General features: G+C 37.3%; 1 protein-coding gene across 1 annotated transcript in view; it reads left to right on the forward strand.

The window, feature by feature from the left end:
• Positions 1 to 1,703: 1,703 nt before the first annotated feature.
• Positions 1,704 to 21,414, forward strand: part of LOC129579478 (uncharacterized) — a 76,755-nt gene continuing 57,044 nt past the window's right edge. The window contains exon 1 of the mRNA XM_055469587.1: positions 1,704 to 1,899. The gene's annotated coding sequence lies outside the window, so the exon portion shown is untranslated. The remainder of the gene's footprint in view (positions 1,900 to 21,414) is intronic.

Genomic DNA, 21,414 nt, shown 5'->3' on the forward strand with positions numbered 1-21,414 from the left:
GATTAGAGAGACAAGCAGTTCAATTTGTACATGCTTGTTGTTGTTGTTGTTGTTGCTATTTGTGAAAAATAGTTTTGTGATAGTTGAGCTACATTTCATTTTCGCTATTGTTTGACATTTCATGAAATTAAAACGAAAAAATCCTTCTTCTGCACCTATTGTTATTGTGCCTGTCTTTTTGTTCTGATTTTGTTATTTGGAAATTAGTTTGTGATTTTTTGCCGGACCCATATGACCATTTAATGTCAAGCTTCTGTTGAAAATATGCTGTCGAATCTGGCAAATTACAAATAACGTGCTGTACGCTTCGTTTGTAACGTGATAAACGGTTCTTTTTCCTCTCGTCGGAAAGGGGGAACGCTTTTTTGTGCTTAACAAAAAAGCCGAAAGCATTCGAAAAACAATTCAGTTCGACCAACAACCAAATCACAATGAAAATGACTATTTCATTTGATATCGCTGGGAATGAGCCGTTGTCGTCGTCGACGCCGTCCGTTACTGTTGCTGTTTGTAATCCATGGCACGGTCGATACGCTTTATTTGATGTGTATGCGCCCATTGTTCGGATTAAATGCTGAAAATGTGAAATACATCCTTACGTCATGAACCGAAAACGACCATGTCATCATTCGAGTCGAGCCTGAGCGATAAATACATAAATTCATACGTATACGTTCGAAGGGAGTAAAAATAGGCTGAAAACCGGGAGAGGAAAAAGGTTTAGGTGTTACTACTTGACTTTTCTTCAGAATTTTTGGCCCACATACATAACGATTTGGTAAATTTAATCTATTTTACCACGGATACAGATCCATTGATTGTGAAACATAATGCCATTGTTTTTATCGCTGCATTGTTGTTGACGATTTGACTGAATTCGACCAATCTCATCGAATTCATTCATTTGAGGAGCAATAATGATAAGGCATTTCTGTCCATATGAAACTGATATAACATCAGCGATACGGTAATGATATGACATTCTTTTTTATCGAAAACAGTTAAATTCCATCAACGAGAGGCGAAGCAGCCTGAATCGCCACACAGCGTGCGGGGGAGTGTGTGAATATGTGTGTATACACAGATATGTTGCACGCGAATTAACGAAAAAAACCAAAACAATTGAATGTAAACAAATCACATCGAACGTACTTTGATTTACTCTCACTATCGTTGAATCGATGACAATGGTGTCGACGTCATGGACGCAGCTCGACGTTGCCTCAATTCGTGTGCTCCTCCGATTACTCGATAAAAAAAAGCAGGATGAAAATATCGAAGCACGTGCAATCCAACGGAATTTACTTGCATCGTTTTGCCGGAATTGATGTGATGCTTGCTGCAACACTCACAACGAATGCTTTCTCTTTCACATTCGAAATGTGGATAAACAAACGGTACACACGTTGAACAACGACAACGACGACAACGACGACGACGTCATCGTCATCACTGAATCGTATTGTACGCTTTAATACGCATGCTTTTGCCGCGTATTCATTCATATGTGTTTCCATGCACAGTGTACCGCCACTGCTATTCGCTCTATCCTAACAGCAGAGAGCCAAGACACAACCAAATTATATTTATATACTCGATATAACGAATCAAACGAATAGTATAGGCATTATATTGTTGTTTTGCCGCTTGATATTGTTTGTTCTGTGGTTTTCTCATTCAGTATTCGTACAGATACTGTTTCGACAACGCTGACTACACAACGGCTGCTCGGACTCGTTCGAAACAAAAAATTTGTTGTGTATTTTGTGTGATATCGATTATTTTAACCGACTTGATCTTTCAAACTGAAATTGAAGAGAAAAACCGTTACCAAAGTGTTTTGAACCATTTTCGGACAAATCATGCGTTAGTTTCTCTGGTCTTGAAACCGGGTGCAGTGTACGTACAATTTTCTCTTGTTCATATTTATTGTTTTCAGTTACAATTTTTTTTTTATGTTTTCGTTATTACTGTTGTTAAATTGTAGCGAATGAATTGATTATTGGTTGGTTGGTTGGTTGTGGTTTGCGTTCGATGTGTGAATTGGTGCATCAGGAGTGTTGAGAAATAAAAAAAACTTCAAAATCAATTCAAGTTAGAGGTGCTAAAAACATGAAAATTGACTGTCGTTTGCTTGAATCACGGCAGTGATATTCAATTATGCTAACACCGAGTGTACAAGATTGTCGTCAATTTTAACGACATTTGTGTTCAATAAGTACTTTAGATTATTGATGCCAATACTTGTAAATGGGTTCGAGTGCGTGCAACTGAGATTCAGTTTCCGTTGTGCTTTTACAATCATTGTTAGAAATCACTTCACTTGACTCTTAATTGTGTTCTCGAATAACAGTCGGAAAGCTTTGGGTTTCTCTCTCTCTCTCTCTCTCTCTCTCTCTCTCTCTCTTCCGCACACAAACACACCACACGCCACCACTGTGAGAAAGAGATTTCGAAAGCTGGGGAGAACGACACCGAGAGCTCCAACGTCGTCTGATTCATTTTCATGCATTTAGTCTAAATGGGTTTGTTGGCCAAAACGGTTCACTCAATTTCGAAATAATGTAATTATTTTTCGCTGTTGTTATTCGCCGCGGATATATTTTTACTGGCTTTTCACACTTATTTCATTCAAAAACAGAAAAAAGCCAAACGGTGTGATATATGAACAATATTCAATTCGGTTGTGTTAGAATATTTGCACTATGGCTCATTTAATTTCCCAAATTACATTGTTTGAAAATCAAATATTCAAGTTTTTCTTTAAATATTGCTGCAGTAATATTACACCAACATTTTTCACCGTGGCATTTTTGTAAAAGGTAAACTTTAATGAGTGAAAATTGAATAAATTTCCCAAACAAATAAAGTTATTCTTTTCGGCTTTTTGAATGGATTGTCCCGAATAAAAGAAATAACAACTGTTTAGTCCAATTTTAACACAGTGTACCAGTTAAATTCGAGATCTGTCAACAGTTGAAGGATCATTTTCGGTTGTTATGTGTGTTGAAAATGAATTTCGTAAAAAATGTTTTCATTTCAACTCGATTTTTTTTTTGTGATGATGTTGTTTTCTCTGCTAGTCGCCTTTTTTAGGCTGACTTTGTTTTCACGTTTTTTTTTCGGTCGAATTTTCCGTTCACAAAAACGAAAATGAAGTCCAAGCGTGCGGTTGTAATTCGGCATCAAAGAGTGGAATTGTGCGTTGGAATGGTTCCCTTTTTTTCTGTTCACATCATTTAATTGTTTTTGCCCGATAAAAAAGCAACAGTTGCCAAAGTTTTGTGTATATCTGGAAGAATGGGTGCTATTTATTGATGGGAAAAACTTTTTTCCGAATACATACACACACACACGCACAAATAATACTGTAGCATATCTGTATGTAAATGCACTTTTGGCATCTTTTGCCCAAGAATTACAGTTAGCATGATATGCCGTCTTTCATTCGTAGTATTATTTATGGTGTTGTGGCACATTTCTGAACGTTCACGTTTACAAGGAAAGGGTTCACAAATTAAAGAGCGATATATCTGCCATATTTAATCTGAAATGTAGATTTATGGCGTCCCTTATCGTGTGTGTGGGTCTGTGTTTTTTTTTCAACTACTTTTTCTTCTTCTTCGTCTTCTTCTTCTTCTTCTTCTTCTTCTTCTTTTGGTCGTTATGATTTGTGCTTGGCAAAATTTCATTGACCTAATTGAGGAATCTTTTTGGGATTGTTCTTTGAATGTGTATAAGAAACTAGCATTTTGAATGCTCATTTCCGTTTCAAGCCGATTTTCTCATCGAATTCAATCTAATGAAATTATTCTCAAAAGAAATCGCTTAACTTTCCAATGAAGCTTGGTTGGACGTTACCAAAAGATCGGATGCCACGACTCCACAAATATCTGTATCCACACAGTTACGGTATAGATCCAAAAATTGTTTGCGGTATGCAAAACAAAAACGTATGCAACTATTCTATTTTAACCACATTTCATTTTTCTCTTCTCCCTCGCTCTATCTCTATCTCTGGTTGTCCCTCTGCCCCGACGGACACCAATTGTTTCAGTGAATTCAAAGTTTACGCTCTCATGTTGTTCGGTCATTTACCATATCTCGGTTGATAAAGCAAACAACTTTTGCCAAAAATCTCCGATATGATTCCCCTCAGTAAACAAACAAATATGTTTATAGATGGACCGCCGCCGCCACCATCAGCCGATGAAACCAAATGTGTTCGACAAAAGCCTAATATCGAATTTCAAGCCATTACTGCAAAAACGCCGCTCATTTATGCGTGCTGTGCTGAAAATTCATGGACGGTGAAAAAGTGATATGCCAAATTTTTATGTGTGTGTTTTTCGGTAAATGAAGATAACGCAAAAATTACTCGCCAACTTTGTGTATATTCAAAGCGAATCAGCGAAATTGTTCAATTGAATACCCTTCGTGCACCAAAAAAAGGCACACAACGCGCGCTCGACCCAAACAGCTCATTCTAAAACATTCAACAAATTCCGAATCGAGTTCATACACAGAAAAATGGTGTGAAAATCGTGCATTGCGGTTTTTAAAAGATAGTACACACACAAAAAAAACCGTTGTGCTTTTCGTGTACAGTTTTTTTTTGTTTTTTCTCGGCAATTCGTTTCAATGTTCATGCAAGCCGCATTTTACGGTTTAATGAAGAACAGAAAATTGTGTTCAAAGACATCGAATACAAACAAAATTTACGAAATTTCATAATTAGTACCGTTTAAAATTATTTGTCGCCATATTTCCAGTATGTGTCATTCGATTGTGTGCCGTAAAGCGCGTAATCTTATTGGGTCGTTTTTATATGAGATGTCATTCATCTCTTTGCTGTTGTATGGTTGATTTAAAGTTTTTCCGCTTGATTGGCACGGAGATCGACATTTTATTGATGGACTGAGAGTTTAAAGGTCTTTAAAGTGTCAACAATTGAGTGAAATTTCAGTCGTCGTTCGTTCGTCCGGAAATCGCATGGAAAACTTAAACCTAATCTCTCATTCTACCGACATCTTTGCTTGACGTTCTAAATGTGCGCATATGTTTACGTGCCCTGTCGAATTATGATGAGCGCGCGCGCGTGCTCACACACATCCAAACCGATTGCCTTTTCATGAAAAATAATACACATCTTTATTTCGCTATTTTCCTTCTATTAATTTAAATGTATCGCATGATTTGTTTACTAAAAGATGATAAAGTGGGGCATATCTCTCGCTCTCTTTACTTATGTTCATCTGCTTGGTGACGATGCCGCGCTTCGTTGTTTTGTTTTCATTCATACATTTGGGTTCGCTGTGCGCTGTGCGGTATGTGTTTGCGCATTTCGGTTTGGTTATTTTGTGCGGTCGTTTTTCATTTGCATCTAATAGAGCGGTAGCTAACATATGTGTAGTTTGATGAGCAGCGATATGGTGCTAGACATGCCTATGAACGTGAATGTACAACATATTGTGTAATTTGTGCCCGGTGTCTGTATACGGTATGAGGTGCTATTTCATTTTCATTTTCACACACAACCTGCTTCGATGAAAATTTTTTTGTAGCTTATTCATTCCCTCTTCCTCTCTCTCTCGCTCGCAATTTCCCGTCCATCAGATGCGAGTACATCTGCTGCCGATGCCATTTCAATCAATACTACAAAGCCATTCGGTGTTCACACTACACTTTCGCGCGTAGTTGAGTGAGAAATAAGCAGAAAATCATTTACTCAGTCAGCGGCAGGAATTATTCTTTGTTTCGCATTCTTCTTCTAGTAAGCTGTGCTTTGTGTATACAATTAATAATAAAAAGAACAGCATTTGAATTTGACGGCTCAGAGAAAAGTAACACACATTAGGAATTTAAAGTGAAACATGACGTATGCGAGTGATGTGTTTATTCAAAAGATCGACATATTGTTGTTGAACAAAAAAAAAAAAAACACACACACACACACAACGAAAACATAAACTCTTTTTCTTGGGAATTTTCTTTTAAATATATTTTCGTCCGAAATTCATTTTCATTCAATCTTCCTGAAATGGCCTGAAATGCATGAGATATGAGATTTTCAATGAGGATGACGACGACAACGACGGCAGCGGTGACGATGATGGTTGATAGAAGAAGAAGTGGAAAGAAAAGGCAGAAGCAGCCCGAGAGAAAGCCGGATCGAATAGCTGTATTCAAAAACTCAAGTCGAAATAATTCGATGCTTACTCGACTCAAATAGTTGGCAACCTCACACATAATGCCTCTGCAGAAAACTAATCAAATCGAACCGATTGCATGCGAGCTGAAAAAAATATTCACAGAAGAGTGAGTTTGGCGAGCTCGCTGGGAGAGATGTATAAATAGGATGCAAACAAATCCCATTGATCCTGTCACATTTTCTCAGTTCTATTTTTCCCCCATAGTTTGGCACCACATCCATCTGCATGGGAACCACACACATCCACAGAAGAAAAAGAAGAAGAAGAAGAAGAAGGAGGAGGAGGAGGAGGAGAAGAAGAAAAAAACGATAGTAAAAGTAAACAATACGTCTCTTATTGATTTGGACGCTTTTCCGGTCGGTAATGCATTTATATGAGACTCATTCTATCACAACTTTCTGCGCTTACTCTTTTCGCATTCGATTTCTTTGATTTGCTGCGAAATTTTATTTTATTCTTTCTCCATCTTCTTCTTCTTCTTCTTCTTATTCTTGAATTCTTCTTGATGCTGGTGTCTATTTCCTTGGTGGTATAAACTTGATCGTTGCTTTATTTGTTGGCTTCGTTCCTGCCCAAAAATCATTCTACATATATACCATTAAAAGGATGACATCAACAGCATGCGAAAAATAAAGTCTATTGCATACGCACAGCCATAGAGAGAACGAGAGAGAGAGAGAGAGAGAGAGAAACCGACTGTTAAAAGGATCAAAAAGTGTTTCCAACAACTTTTGTCACTCTTTTTTTTGTGCGGTTTTCCGGCATAAAGTTTTCGTGTTACAACGCACAGGGAAAAAAATCTTCTTGCACAGATCTAATGTTTGTATTTTTATTGCGAAACTAAATTCGATTACGGATTTCTTGGCTATACTTTGGACACTTGTGAGAATATATATATAGATATATATATATATATATATATATATATATACACATATATATATATATATATGGTGTTTTTGTCGGTATCCGATGCCCATCTCTCGGGATTCTCGCGTCCAGCGTACGACAATTTTTTCGTGGACACATGCTAGAAAATGATGAATTAGTCGCCGTAATCAAGAGGTCGTTGTAATATCATTTGATTAGTTTAGTTTCATACAATTGTGTTGATATGTATCTCTTATCCGATATCCATGCGGTTCGTGATTGAGTAACATCAATGCAACTAATCCACTCGAATATTTTATTGTTGTTTAGAATGGCTTTCGAATGCCCGAACATGGCCGGAAACCAGAAAAACACACACACACAAACCGCAAAGAAAACTATCGCCAAATTTTGCGTCCAGTTTTGTGGTAGCCCCGGCAATGTTACGGCATAAACTTCCGTTCGAATGAACCCACAACAGTTTTTTTTTCCGTTCGTACTTGAGACGGCATTTTATCTGCAAGCAGAGAATTTTCACTCACTAACATAATATGTAGATAACAGCAGTAGCAGCAAGTATGAGTGTTGGAGATTCGGGCATATAATAAATTACACTTAAAAATAAGTCACTCAGTCATTTATACACCGAAATATTCTTCAGCATGTTGTTCCATTATTAATATTGTCGTCATCACTATGTAAGCACTGCCTCAATATGGTACAGTAACACTGTGTGGTTGCTGATGCTCAGTCAAATGCTTTTTTTCCGTTGCTGGTTGGTCTCTTGCTCCTGTGTATGCTGTGGCGCTTAGTTGCTGTTCCATATTTTCTTTTTTTTTCTCCATCCGATTTTTCTACTCACGCCTGTCAACCAAATTGAAAACATACATTTTTTATGCGTTAAATCAAAATAAATACGAATCATATTTTTTAACGCATAAACTGAATAAATAACAAGCTGAAGGACCACCAACTATTAGTAGTTGAAAGAATGAAACTGTGTCGAGCTTGTTAGTGAGAAATGTTTGTTACTGACACACAGCAGAAGGAGAAGACAAAAAAACACGAACAACACGATTCTAAGCCACTTTGTTGATTTACTTACATGTGAATTTTGTTACGAGGTTCGATTTTTTACTGCTCGTTCAACTATGGCTTGAGACTATGGCTTGAGACGAATATTTTTGCAAAAATTGCGTAATGCCTGCAGAATTTTTGCTAATCAGGAAGAGTTTATTCACGACGGATACAATATGAAAAATGTGAAAATGAATTTCAACCTCGATCTTTGCGGTGTTTCGATGTCACTTTAAATCAATAATTGTGTATGCATCGTCACAAAATGTTTGTCAAATAATAATGAGTCGGTGTTGCGAAAGCCTTGAAATCATCGGTTGGTATGAACGCTTCGATTCTGTCGTGATTAATGAATAATCTGCTTTAAAAAGTGGCAGATTGTGAGAAATAACGAATGATATTGAAATAACAAGAGAAAAAAAGAGAAAAAAGCAATGATGACAACGTGTAAAAATGCGACAAGCAAAAATGAAAAATTAAAAAAATAGATGGAAGAGAGCAAAAGTTATGACAGAAGAAGCATCAAAAAAAATCATCTTGATTCGATTCTGTTCGTGCGGTTTTTTCTCTCTCTTCTTGTCATCATTTCTCCCTTTAATACCTTTATTATTATTCGTCCGTAGTCACCGATATCATCATTAACCATCTCTTATGTCAGCAATAAATTATAATCTTAAAGAGATTTGAGTTATTATGATTTTTTTGTTTGCTCACTTCTTGCGTGAGCGTGAACGCTACAGCTCGCTTCGAAAGTGTGCAAGTATTTTGATGATTTACAGTAGCAGTGATGTTGCAGCCCAGTATGCAAGCGCCCATGATCAATTTCCATTCCCTTAAGCTTTGGACTCTGTGCACTGTTGCTTCAGCTGAAAATCATTTCGGTTTCTTTTTTTTTGTTCTGCTGCCACTTGCATACAGTGCAACGAATTTAATTAGGTTAAACGATCCAGTTTAAGTACGAAATGGGACTGCAGAACGGCATAGGTACAGAGACAATTTCGGTGAAATGTGGAAATTTACATTTTGCTATTCGGTCGAGTAAGTGTCTTGTCTTGCTGGCTTTTTTCTATGCTCTGTCTCACTCCCTTTCCCTGTCCCTCTCCCTCTCCCTCTCCCTCTCCATATCTCTCAAGTTCCAATCTCAAACCCTGGTTCTGAGAGGGGATTTAATCTCAAGTTTATTGAAGCAGTGTTACGGTACATAAACGGCAGACAGAAAATTAAAATATGAAAGATATGAACTAAAATCGATGATGGTAAAACCGTCTATCTGTGAGTTGTGCAGCATAGACAAGCTGACATCAGAACTATGATCATATTTTGATGGAAATTTTCTGTTTATTTTTCATGCAATTTCAATCAACGTCACACAATTCGTACATGGGCTAAATTGATATGAGCGAAATTATGAATGGGATCTGTCTGCTTTCTATTCTAGTTAAAATTTATTCCAAATTGCCCCGACCGCACAAATCCACTGAATGTATAGTTTATGATAAACAATGGATCGTAACAATTTTTCACGATGTGTTGGTATGCTTCTGTAATTGTTTTGTTTATTTGCTGAAATTTGTGGCCTGAAGTCAAGTACTTGATTGACATTTAAAGCGACTATGTGGTGACACAAAAGGAAACAGTGTGTCATTTTGTTGTCGGTGTCGGCGTCTGAAGATATGGTTGAGGGCTGTTGAAGAATCTGTTCAAGCATGATTAGGAAACAACAGCTGGAGCACAGAGAAGAAAGAGAAAAAAGCAAAATGCCGATGCAAAGAAGAAAATACGATGACAGAAAGAAGAGAAAAAAAAACAATATACGATGGTATCTCGTTCAGTGTCCTCCGTTCAAGAATATGCTTTTGTTTTACGATTCCCATATGACCTATCTCGAACGCACTCTGTGCAAATACACATTTTTATTCGGTCGCTGTTGTTCGACGTTGATGATGATGATGTCTTTTTGGAGAAGAGAGCATCTTGTGTGTGTGTGTGTGTGTGTCTGTTTAGCGCGCGCGTCAGTCTCTTTTTTAGTGTGTCTATTTTTAGCTCAGCCGATCGGTGTGCACAAACAAAACGTGTACCGAATTGGATAGTAGTAGAGAATTGAGACACTTTGGGAGAAATATACATCTCATTGTTGTGACGACTATACTACGCATATCACAATCGTACGCAATACGTATACAATATATTTGAAATGATAATAGGAAATGTCGCGCGCGTACTATCATAAAAGATGCTTTGAGCTGGCTGCTTTGTGTACACACAAGTGTGGCTGCCTGCACGAAATTCCCCGCACTCTCAACAAAAGCGAATGTGTGGTAAAATTTTTCGATTGCTGCTCTCACTCGTCACATACATCTTTTCGAACGATATACTTCAAAGGGAAAAATCCATGTTTGCGTATCTGAGATTGAGAGGGAGAGTGAGAGCGGACGACGCGTAGCGCACACAAAACATACACGCACTCTGTGTGACAACATTTCTTTTTTTCTGGGGAGAGCCAGATAACCAAAATGTAAATAAATTTGACTCCCTTGTTTCATAGTCGCTTTGTTTTTGTTATCTGGAATATTGTATTCAATTCACAGTGCAATTTCAGCAGACTATCAACCAAAACGGTTTCGGATTTCGTTTTCGGTGTGCTCATACACATATTTATTTGAACAGTGTCATTCGTTCGCCTTCTCCCATTCATCTGAAGCGAATGCATGACAGTCGGTTTGGAATTGGAGAAGCCGCTTTGCTGCTCTCACCATTGAGGCAATAAAAATTAAGCGGTCAGTCTAACGGGTCACTCTTGATTTTAACCTAGATTTGGTAACCATTGTCCGCACTATGGTTATAAATTGATTGCTTCACTTCAATGTTTTGACGCCTAAGCAGACGTGGTGATACTGCTTTCCTCTACCCCCATCCCTTTCGTTCACTGTGATGCTTTTCGATTCTTCCGCTTGAGATAACATCACCATTGTGTAATCCAATACTTGACTCTAATGCAACGGAAACACTTGCAAAATATGTCATGAATGATTGAAAAGTGTGAGATGAGTAAACTCAACTCGTATTTTCCACTTTCGCTGCATTTGAATCACATTTATACTTTAAAAGTCTCACAGTCGTGATTGAATCAGATTATTCGTAAAAATCGCTCCATTAATACGCAAACACGCATCGCATGCTACCAAGTGAAAACTTGTCATTTCTTTGGTTCTACACCATTCCATCTTGTTCCATTGATGTAATTGGTTGAAAATGAGAAGACGAAGCAGAATGGAAGCAAAAATGACAAAACAACTAAATTGACAACGGATTTTCGGACAAGATGGAATTTCTAAAGAGATCGCTTTAAATTTGCTAAACGTGTCGTTGAAACTCACAGCACAATAATACAAAATTGCCACCGACTCCTGCCCAAATCTGCAATGTTCATCCTACATTCAGACAAAAGTGCGACACGAAAAAAAAAGAAATACAGAAAGCGATATTAATGGTGTACACACAGTTTAAGATACACTTTTTTTTATTACAATCTATTTCATTCGTTTTCTCTTTCGCTCCTCATCATGATTCCGTTTCGACAATTTCATTTTCATTTTTCGCCGTTGCTGCTATAAATGATGTAATGAGTGGAGGTCTGTTTGAATTTCTGGATGCAATCTCATTGTCATCGTTGTCGTCGTCGCCGTCGTTATCGTCGGTGGTGGTGGTGGTGGCATTATATTTCACTTTGTAAACTCACCCTTAATCGTATTAAACGCACGAACTAACTGCCACCAGCACTTACACATACACATGCAATCACAATGAATGAAGATATCTAATTACAAATGAAAAATTCATAGTTTTTATTGTTCTCTTTCTTTCTGTCTCTGTCTCTCTCTCTCTGTCTCGATTCGTGTTTTTACGAAGGCGAAGTGAAAACTTCAATCCCAATGTTTAACCCTCAGCTGCATAAGCCCGCCTTTTGGCGGGCATCATTTAAACACCTGTATAATGTGAATCGTACGGCGGATGACATTGCTTCAAGGGGAATTTTTATTTGTCAATGTTTTTTCTTTATTTTTGTCTTTGGCGTCATTTGTCTATGTCGTACGATTGGTGAGTTATAAACAAAAATGTGCACGAAAACGAAAATTTGACAAAATAAATTATTCGGTTTCCAAATTAGACATATTTTTGACACTTTTAAACAATGGATTTCATTGTTCTCTGACTTATGTCTATCGCATTTCCTGACTAAACCATGGGAAATCTAGGATTATGAATATTTTTTCGTTATCTATGGCCAAAAATCAACCAAATACCAGTACTCCCAGTCCTAGGAAAAATTCATGCAGTTGAGGGTTAATGTGCTTTTTATTGCGTTACTATTATTATGGTTATTGTCAATTGTCTGTTATGCGAACATTGATAGCATGATAATATCTGGCCGGCAGCGATTGCAGCCGAAGAATGGATAAATGACAGGGTTATTGTGCTCCCCAAAATCGAATACGTCATCATATTTTATGGACTCATCAGCACGACCCATTGTTAGTTTAGTGTATATGTTCCGAAATTGTTCTGTTGTCTTTGGAAAAAATTTCACCTACCTCTTGGACTCTCTATGCAAAGGAACATATTTAACAATTGTCACAAGGATTGTCATCGAAGCGATTATTCGGCCATTCAAATACGAGATTGAAATGACTTGAAGTTTTCAATAGAAAACACAGTGTTCAAATGACATTTATTCCCATTATTTGTCTTGACTTGAGCATGGTGACAGTTATTAAACGACACTTCTAATTATATAGGGATTCCTCCCAAAATTCCGTTTCAATTGCTTTGACTATTTCGATCTCGAATCGAAACGATATTTAATCAAAGCCTTGCTCCATTTGGATGACCGCCGCTCGGATGGATGTTTATCATACACACATTTACATAATTTCGATGACATTTCCGTAGCATAGAAGGCAGTTTAAACGCCTCCATTCGACTAATTTATGAATGCCATCGTATTGCCTCGATGTATTCACATTTCAGTTCCCATTTACAACGGACTCTCTTCAATACTAAAAATCTATTAATTAACGGAAAATTGGACCGTTATCAAAATGTGCGAATTCGCAATATGATTTGAATACCGTACGACGTACGTATTTCATTTTGCGAATAATCCCATTCATTTTCCATTTGTAATGTATATTGTCAAATGGTGATGGTGGTGGTGGTGGTGGTGGTGGTGTAATTTGTGCGATTGGTTGGTACGCACAGGCCACCTCTATAAATCAACCGATTTTGACAGCTGAGAAAATGGTACTTTAATGTACTCGCAGTACAATTATAGGGCGTTTTCGATAATGTTCGGCTGTGGTTTTAAGCCATGTAACGCATATCGTATCGCATTTGACATGTTTCCCTTGATTTAATCATAGATTATTGTATGTGTGTATGTGCCATTTGGGCTCTCCGTTTCGCATAGGCCAGGATATGAGTGCCAAGAAAATCGTATATATATTCGAATTGCGTCGAAAAAAAAGCTTCACCTTATAATAAAAGCAACCAGGAAAAAAATCTATATATAAAAATGTGAACATTTGGTAGTTAAACGACAAAATTCACGCATATTGCAAAATAAAAGTTGGCGGAAATCGAAAAAGTTTCCATTTGATTAATTCGAATCCATATCAATTACATCTACTCAAATCTCAATGCCCATGTTTCCTTTTTGATGTCATGCCAATGGCGCTCGCGGGAGTACTCTCACTCTCTTCTCGCCTTTTCTTTCTCTCCCTCCTTCTTGCTCTTTTTCTATAAAAAACCATCAAAAAAATGTTATTAACTTCAATTTTATGAGTGGCAAATTAACTCAGATAAATTGTTTCCGAAAAAAACGAATTCCACCCATTAAATTATGCCACCATAAATCAACTTTCATGCTTCTTTTTTCGCACGCGTCTATTTCACAAAATAATCGAAATTATGTGGAAAATTTAACGTACATTGACCCCATTCCGGGCACACCTCTAGTCAATTAAAAATACGACAAGTTGAGAGAAAGAGAGCAAAAATATGATGGCATATCGAACATTTCAAAAAATAATCCAAATAATTTTTCATTCGGATTATCTGTACGGAAAGACAAAGGAGTTGATTAATGTGTTTGTATAAACATCGACACTCCAGGCTATGCAAAATGAAAGCAGCAAGAGCAACAGCAACAACAACAAACTTTAGCCATCTGTCAGATGAGAGCAGCCAGTGAAAAATTTGCTCAACGTCTGCGACCATATGACAGGTAAATATACCTGCCTAAATGACCACACTATGCGCCTAAATAGCACTAGAAGAAAAAAAATGCTTCACATCGCTCCGCTCATTTGTCACCGAGACGAATGAGAGAAAAAATGAACTGAAGTTGATACTTATACAATTGTGCAAATTATATTGTAGCAAGAAAATTGAAACTATTACGCATCGTGCTCAATCACTCGCCAAAAATGTACCAAACTGAAATTGGTATTATCATAAAAGTCGTGTAAAGCTTTAGCTTGCCACCACAAAAAGAGAAGTAAACGAATCGACGAAAGCAGCATTTATGTCAACGACAGCAGCAGCAACAACAACATCCACGATGAGAAATTTTGAGTTGAGCTTGTGTGACACACGTTCGAGCTACCGCAAATACTTGAAGAAGATGAGAAAAAAAACTCACTAAACAACTGACTCTTTTCAGCATTTAACAGATAAATAATAATAAAAAGTTGGATCATTTCAATCGAAGTATTTTTGTCGCTATATAGTAATTGAACTTAATAATTGTTGCTGGTGGTGCACATACCATCTGCACTGTGGCGTGTGCGAGAATTTCGCGATAAAATGATTGAAAGCGGCGTTGTTGTTGTTGCTACTTTGGTTGTTGGTTTTTTTATTCTCTTTTTCTTTCTTCTTCTTCTCTTCTCGTTGTTGTTGCGTGCGTGCTTAATAAACTGGCTGGAAAAATACCGTTTTGACATCGAAATGCGCTCATGCTGTTTCTTCTATTTTCGTTGTCATTTATTTCATTTGCAGTGATTTTTCGCATTCGATTGATTGTGTGTGTTTGCCGTTTTGCTCGTTTCGATTTTGTCTTTATGGACGTTTTTGTTTCACATTACATTTAATATAACGCACACACATAATTTATCATGTTTGGCACTGGTTTCGGATGTGTATGTTGATGAAAAAAATTTCTTCTTCATACAATTTCCACTCAAAACTCAGTGACTAATGCTTGCTGATTACACAAAAAGAATATGCATGGAAATATGCACATACACACAGATCGAGTTGAAAATGTTATTCAATTTCATTTCTCGTTCTTCGAGGGAAAAACGGAAAAGAAATTTGTACAGTGAAAATGCCAAAAAAACGAAACGAAACAAACGAATGAACGAACGTAACGAAAATTTATTAAGACTCATATTTCACGTCATTGCAAATCATCAACTCATTTCACAGCATTGTGGAATCAGTGTTTGGTTGTTTGCTGCCATGTAAGTCGAATCATTTTCAAGTCATTTTACGCTACGTAAACGTTTATTTTTAACGCTCTCTCACTCTCTCCATGTCTCTATCTCGCCTGCTCTGGTGGGCACACACACACACACACACATACTTCAACTCCTCTATTCGAAATGTACGCATTACTAAACGGTTTTTAGCAGCGTACGAGAGAGCGAAATGATGAATCCGACGTTTCACAGATTTATTATTATCGTAATTAAATTAGTGTTTGTAATGCAGTTAGATCGGTTCGATGCAACAGAAGCAGAAAAAAAGCACAAGCAGCGGCTAAAGTGTAATTGAAATAATTTGTTGTCGAGAGTGTCGTAGCGAAATTGCGTGTTTGACATTGGATTGGTGCATCGTTTGTCAATTTTCCATTATAATTGCACAATTGACTGAAACTAAACGGTATGGCTCAAATCTTTAACGACACAGACACACACGCCGACCAAAAAACCCACCGCACACACACACACACACACACACACGTCAAATGTTCAATATGTAAAATTTATCGATCAATTTAAACATTTTTCTATTTTGATAACGATTTTGGCTATGATTCACATTTCACAACCATATTACACACAAATGCGTATAAAATATTCCGGCAAATTTCCATTTTAGTGCGTTGCAGTGGATCTATCGAATCGCTAGCTATGGTCGACACATAGTATGAAATAAGATTACAAATAATCTCCCATCATGGGATGTTTTCAAAATATTTTAACGGCTTAAATGGCACTCACTTAACACGATACCAACGCTTGCTCAGAATGCATAATTTCAAATGACATTTGAGACTTGTGATATATTTTTTTTCCTTTTATTTCTGTTCAGTTTGGTGTGCGTACATTGCAAATCAAAAGAAAAAAAACTCAAACGCCATTATTACCGATCGATTTGTATGATGTGTCAATATTCGTTTATCGTGCAGATTTAACATCGCAATTTTAATTCGGAATGAATGCTGAGAAAAAAAAATGTGAAACATGTTGATTCATCGAACATATTCATTATATGTGTCAAATAAAGTGTTAACGAACGGCAGACGTATGTCTCGATTAATGAGTGTAAACTTATTTTTTTTCTGCAATTCATTCTCGTCTCGCGATACAATTTCGTTTTCACACTCTTTTAATATTTGTCAAGTGCGTACAAAAAGCAAGCGACACGTCTTCAAGTGTGTGCTAGAGTGAAGATGCATGTGCTTGTGTCGCGTTTTCAAGTGATTCGATGGCTTGTGTGATAATTGCAAATTTTTTGTTGATTAAAGCGTCAAGCATACAACGTGTGAGTGTTGTGTTTGTTTGTTTGCATTCGCCATGAAAGTAAGTCACCGGCGTAACCTTAACATAGATTTAAATGTGAATTTTAATTTCCTTAAACAGAAGACACTCCGAATGTGAATAGTTTTTTTTTTCGTCAAGCCGAAAACGACCAAAGAATATAGTGAGACGAGTGCATCAATGCGTGTATGCATTTTAATTATTTGTAATTTTTTCTTCTCTCCTCTTTAAGTTCATTTGCATTTTAAACGAAACACAACACGAACAATTGCTCATACTGTGTGTGGCCACAATAATGCGCACAATAACGGCGACAGCATTGCTACTACTGTCACCATGTGATTTCTAATGTGCATTTAAATCGTTTGCACACACACAATCAACACCACCAATCAATACGCCAAATGTACACGTGCTGCAAACATATTATGTGCGATGTGTGCGCTCGCAAATATGAAAAACCACCAAATAAAAACGTTCACCCAAATTAAAATTGCGTTGAGTGAGCGAGTGAGTGAGAGCGCGAGCGATATCTCAAGTGAGTGAACGAGAAAAGATGATACTGAAGGAGAAGCAGAAGAGCAAAAAAAAACATATATCGAATCAAATGCATTTTAAGCTACTGTATTTTTGGATTCACTTCACTTCACCGAACAGCACAAACGCTGAGTGCAGCATATTAGCCAAGCCACAAATTGTCAATATATACGCTAAAACCAAATGCTCATTTGCACAATGTAGTTGTGAGTGTGTGTACAAGTGTACATCCATATGCATGCACAAACGCACCCGAATCAACTGTAATATGAAATTACTTGCGGTCTTTGTGGCAGTTTAATTAATCCACACGAGATAAAATGTGTGTCAGACAAGAAAATATTGAACTCCATAAAATCCACATCATATCGCATCAAAATGTAGAGAATTGAGAGGGGCCGAGCGAACGATAGATAGAGAAAGAAATATTTTGATTTCGTTTCATATTACAAATTTGATGTTATAATTCGAAATGTTTGCATCGAGCAAAAGTGTGGCATTTTGCTGCAATGGTGTGTTGGAGCGGTGCTCCCAAAGTCCAATAGCTATAGCCACCACAGTAGTGGCAGCATTGATGACGGCGCCGGCAGCAGCAGTATGCACGTAAAATATTTTATCACATATATGTTATCGGTATAATAAACGAAATGTTATCGAACAAAATACCCGAAAAACAGTCATGACTCTTCAACATTGCAAACGGATTTAGAGCATTTGTTTTCGATGTGTGTTTGCTTATCTTAACTGCCCGCACGAATTAAAGGAGGAATTTCAACGACTTAACTTGTGCATGTATGTTGGATATATGTGTGTATGACTGACTGACTGACTGACTGACTGAACGAAATAGAATATTTGAATGAAACCGGGGGAATTTGCATCAAAATCACTTTGAAAGCTTTTCACATTGAACCGTACGAATACCGACCGCATCTGCTTCGTTGGAAATGCAAACAGCGCACATTTAACGCATTCGCATGTGTGGTCTTTTTTTCTCTCCTCTGTGTGCTTTTTCCTTTTGTTATCTGATTTATTCAGACTAGTTCAAACCGATCCGACACAACCGGCTTCATTGGCCGAACTCTCTTTTTCGCTTCTCATTGACCGACTGAGAACAGAAAACTCATTACCATTTTCTTGGTTTGATTGTTTGCACTCGGCGAAGCATGTTCCGCTTTCTCTTTCCCAAGCAAATCAATCGGTCGAAGTGTCCGATTATGCATGTTCACATTTATTTACTTTAATTATGTCAAGATTTGAAAGCGTTTCTCGTTTTGCTGATGTTTTCCGTTTTTCGATGCGATTTCCAAATCGCTTATCATTCTATGTAGATCAGATGCATTAAAGATGTGTAAGAAAAATCCCTTTGTTGCTTTTGTTTGACAGCAGCAATAGCAACAGCAACATGTGCTGTTGTGTGTATTCATCCATTCAATGTGTGAAAAGATGCAAACACAAACAAAACGAAAAAGAAAAAAACAAAAAAAAAACAACGGAAAATAAATACCGTGTTCGTAGGATGCTTCTAATCTTTTTTCAACTCGACGAAGTTCGTTGACTGAATGCTGTTTCGTTTGTTAGTGCTCCATAGTGCGATGCTTCCAAGTGGCATGATTGGCATATATGATTGTTGCGTTGATTTCATCCATTTTTTTTTCCGTTGTTGGCTTTGCTCCCTTACGTTTGCATTTATTCGCTCGAAATCGTGTCCAAAATGATCGAAACGCTCAAGCATCTTTATGAAAGTGCATGTTGCGTAGCATTGCTTAATTTCAATTCCAATGAAATGCGTTCATCTAAAATACAAGTATTTAACTTTTTCGGTGTTGTGATATGCTTGTTCGCCGAACATGTGTGGTGTGACTCTTTGAATCGTTCGTGCGTTTGCTGTCTCGAATGGAATGTGCGAGCGCAGCAGCTGACACAAATAAACAAGAAATTAAACTATTCTACTGATATAAGCCAAGCGAGAATGCCATTGTCGATGGCATCAATGAAGGACAACGCTTGGGATGTGTTGCTGAGGCAAAAGTGAAAGAAAAAAGAGCATTATGCATGAATTTTTATTTCCATAATTATTAAAATGACACACACCAACAGCACACACACACACACACACACACACACATGCATGTATCAACGTTGTTCATATCTTATGAAGAAGGTAGGGCTTTTCCCTTTCTTCTTCTTCTTCTTCTTTGCTCCATACGGTCTATCAAATAAAATATACATAAACAGTAAAGTGGCAGAAGTTTTGTTTCTCTGTAGTTAGTTTAGGTATGGTGTTACCATTTGGGCCACACAACATTCGGAGATTAGATCGCATCAATTCAAAGTGGATACGTACAGCATTATTCAACGATGTGCCACACTTACAAATGGAATTGGAATTGAAATTCTCATACGAAAGAGTTTTGGTCGTCTCTCAACAGCCCCATGCACATTCGAACAAAATATGCCCATTTTTCCCTCGTTTTATATTTTCTCTAGCCTGCCGCTCATGACTTTATTGTGCATAACCAAGGAACCATGTTTGCTACCGCATTCATACAAATCGACTGGTTTACACAAAAGTCATTTCCAAACAGTGGCTAAGTTCGATGACTTTCTAACAACGATTCGTCAACGAATTTATTTACACTGGAATCGTTTCAACCAAACATGATGTGATTCGATCAATGCAACCCGACAGCACACAGATTAAACACCATTTTAAATGTTGAAACAAACCTGAGCTAGCTGATTTCACTTTGTCAGCTCAACGCAACGACGACAAATAAAACGACGCTCGTGTTTAGTTGGCAACACTGATTTGTTATCTATCATTCAAGCTAAGTAATCCTCCGCATGGATGCACTTGAGCTGCAAAGTGTAAATAAATGTTCGGAAAAGACTTTAATTATTTTTAGCTTTAGAAATGTGTGTAGGAGGCCAAAGAAGATGACGAAAAATAATTATCGTGCTTTCGAAAATGGTATATTTAGAACGTGTGCTGATATGGTCTCCATCAAAATGACATGAATGGATGAAATGTGTTAAGATGAATGTGGTACAATTTGTAAGTTGAAATAAAAAATCAATCTAACCCAATTGTATGTTTTTGTTACTAATGGCTGCATTTTTCATTTCAACTGAAAGTCCCTCACTTGAAATTCCGTCTTATACCGAGTCAGAACTGGTGACATAATGGATGAAAAATTCACGTTCTATCATACTCACGTTGGATAATAATCTTAGAATTGCCGCAGGGGAAAAAAATCCAAACACATAATCATGCGCCAAATAATTGAATATGGCTTTATTTAAATCGGTCGAAAACTACAAAATTATACATTTTTGGCTGTGGAAAAGTTATCATTCGATTATCTGGCCAATGTTAGATTATGATGTGCGTATGTGCCACACATTGAATTGTTTGTCATAAACGATTGAGGATGATGCGTAAGCGAGAACAATCGTAGTGAATGCGGTCGTCATTCGTCGCATAGTGGTGCTAAGTAAATGGTTTTATGTGCGTATATTTATTGTCTGGTTTGTGTGCTATTTGGAATCGGTCGACTGTCTCCGATTTTCCTACGCCTATTGGCCCATCGCACAAGTACCGTTAAAACTTTTGGAGCCATTGAATCCGGAATCGGGGTTTCTTTGTGCTTGCTTGCTTCGTTCGTCGTCATCGCCGCCGTTAGATGCTATCTATTTCTATTGCAATATACCATATTATGTGATAATATGTTGTAATTTGTCATTTGATGGCATCATTGACTGAATCTTACAACGTCGTATCGTTGTTACCATTTTGCCAATGGTTAGAGCATTTTGTATGAATGGAGAGCAAGTGTATGTGGATGTGTATGTATAAAATATACGGCGTGTATGCAGATCTCATCAATTTTGCC

The sequence above is a fragment of the Sitodiplosis mosellana genome, unplaced genomic scaffold, assembly GCF_009176505.1.
Source record: "Sitodiplosis mosellana isolate CC-2019 unplaced genomic scaffold, AAFC_SMos_1.0 Smas_scaffold_6226, whole genome shotgun sequence".
Classification (NCBI taxonomy): Eukaryota; Metazoa; Arthropoda; class Insecta; order Diptera; family Cecidomyiidae; genus Sitodiplosis; species Sitodiplosis mosellana.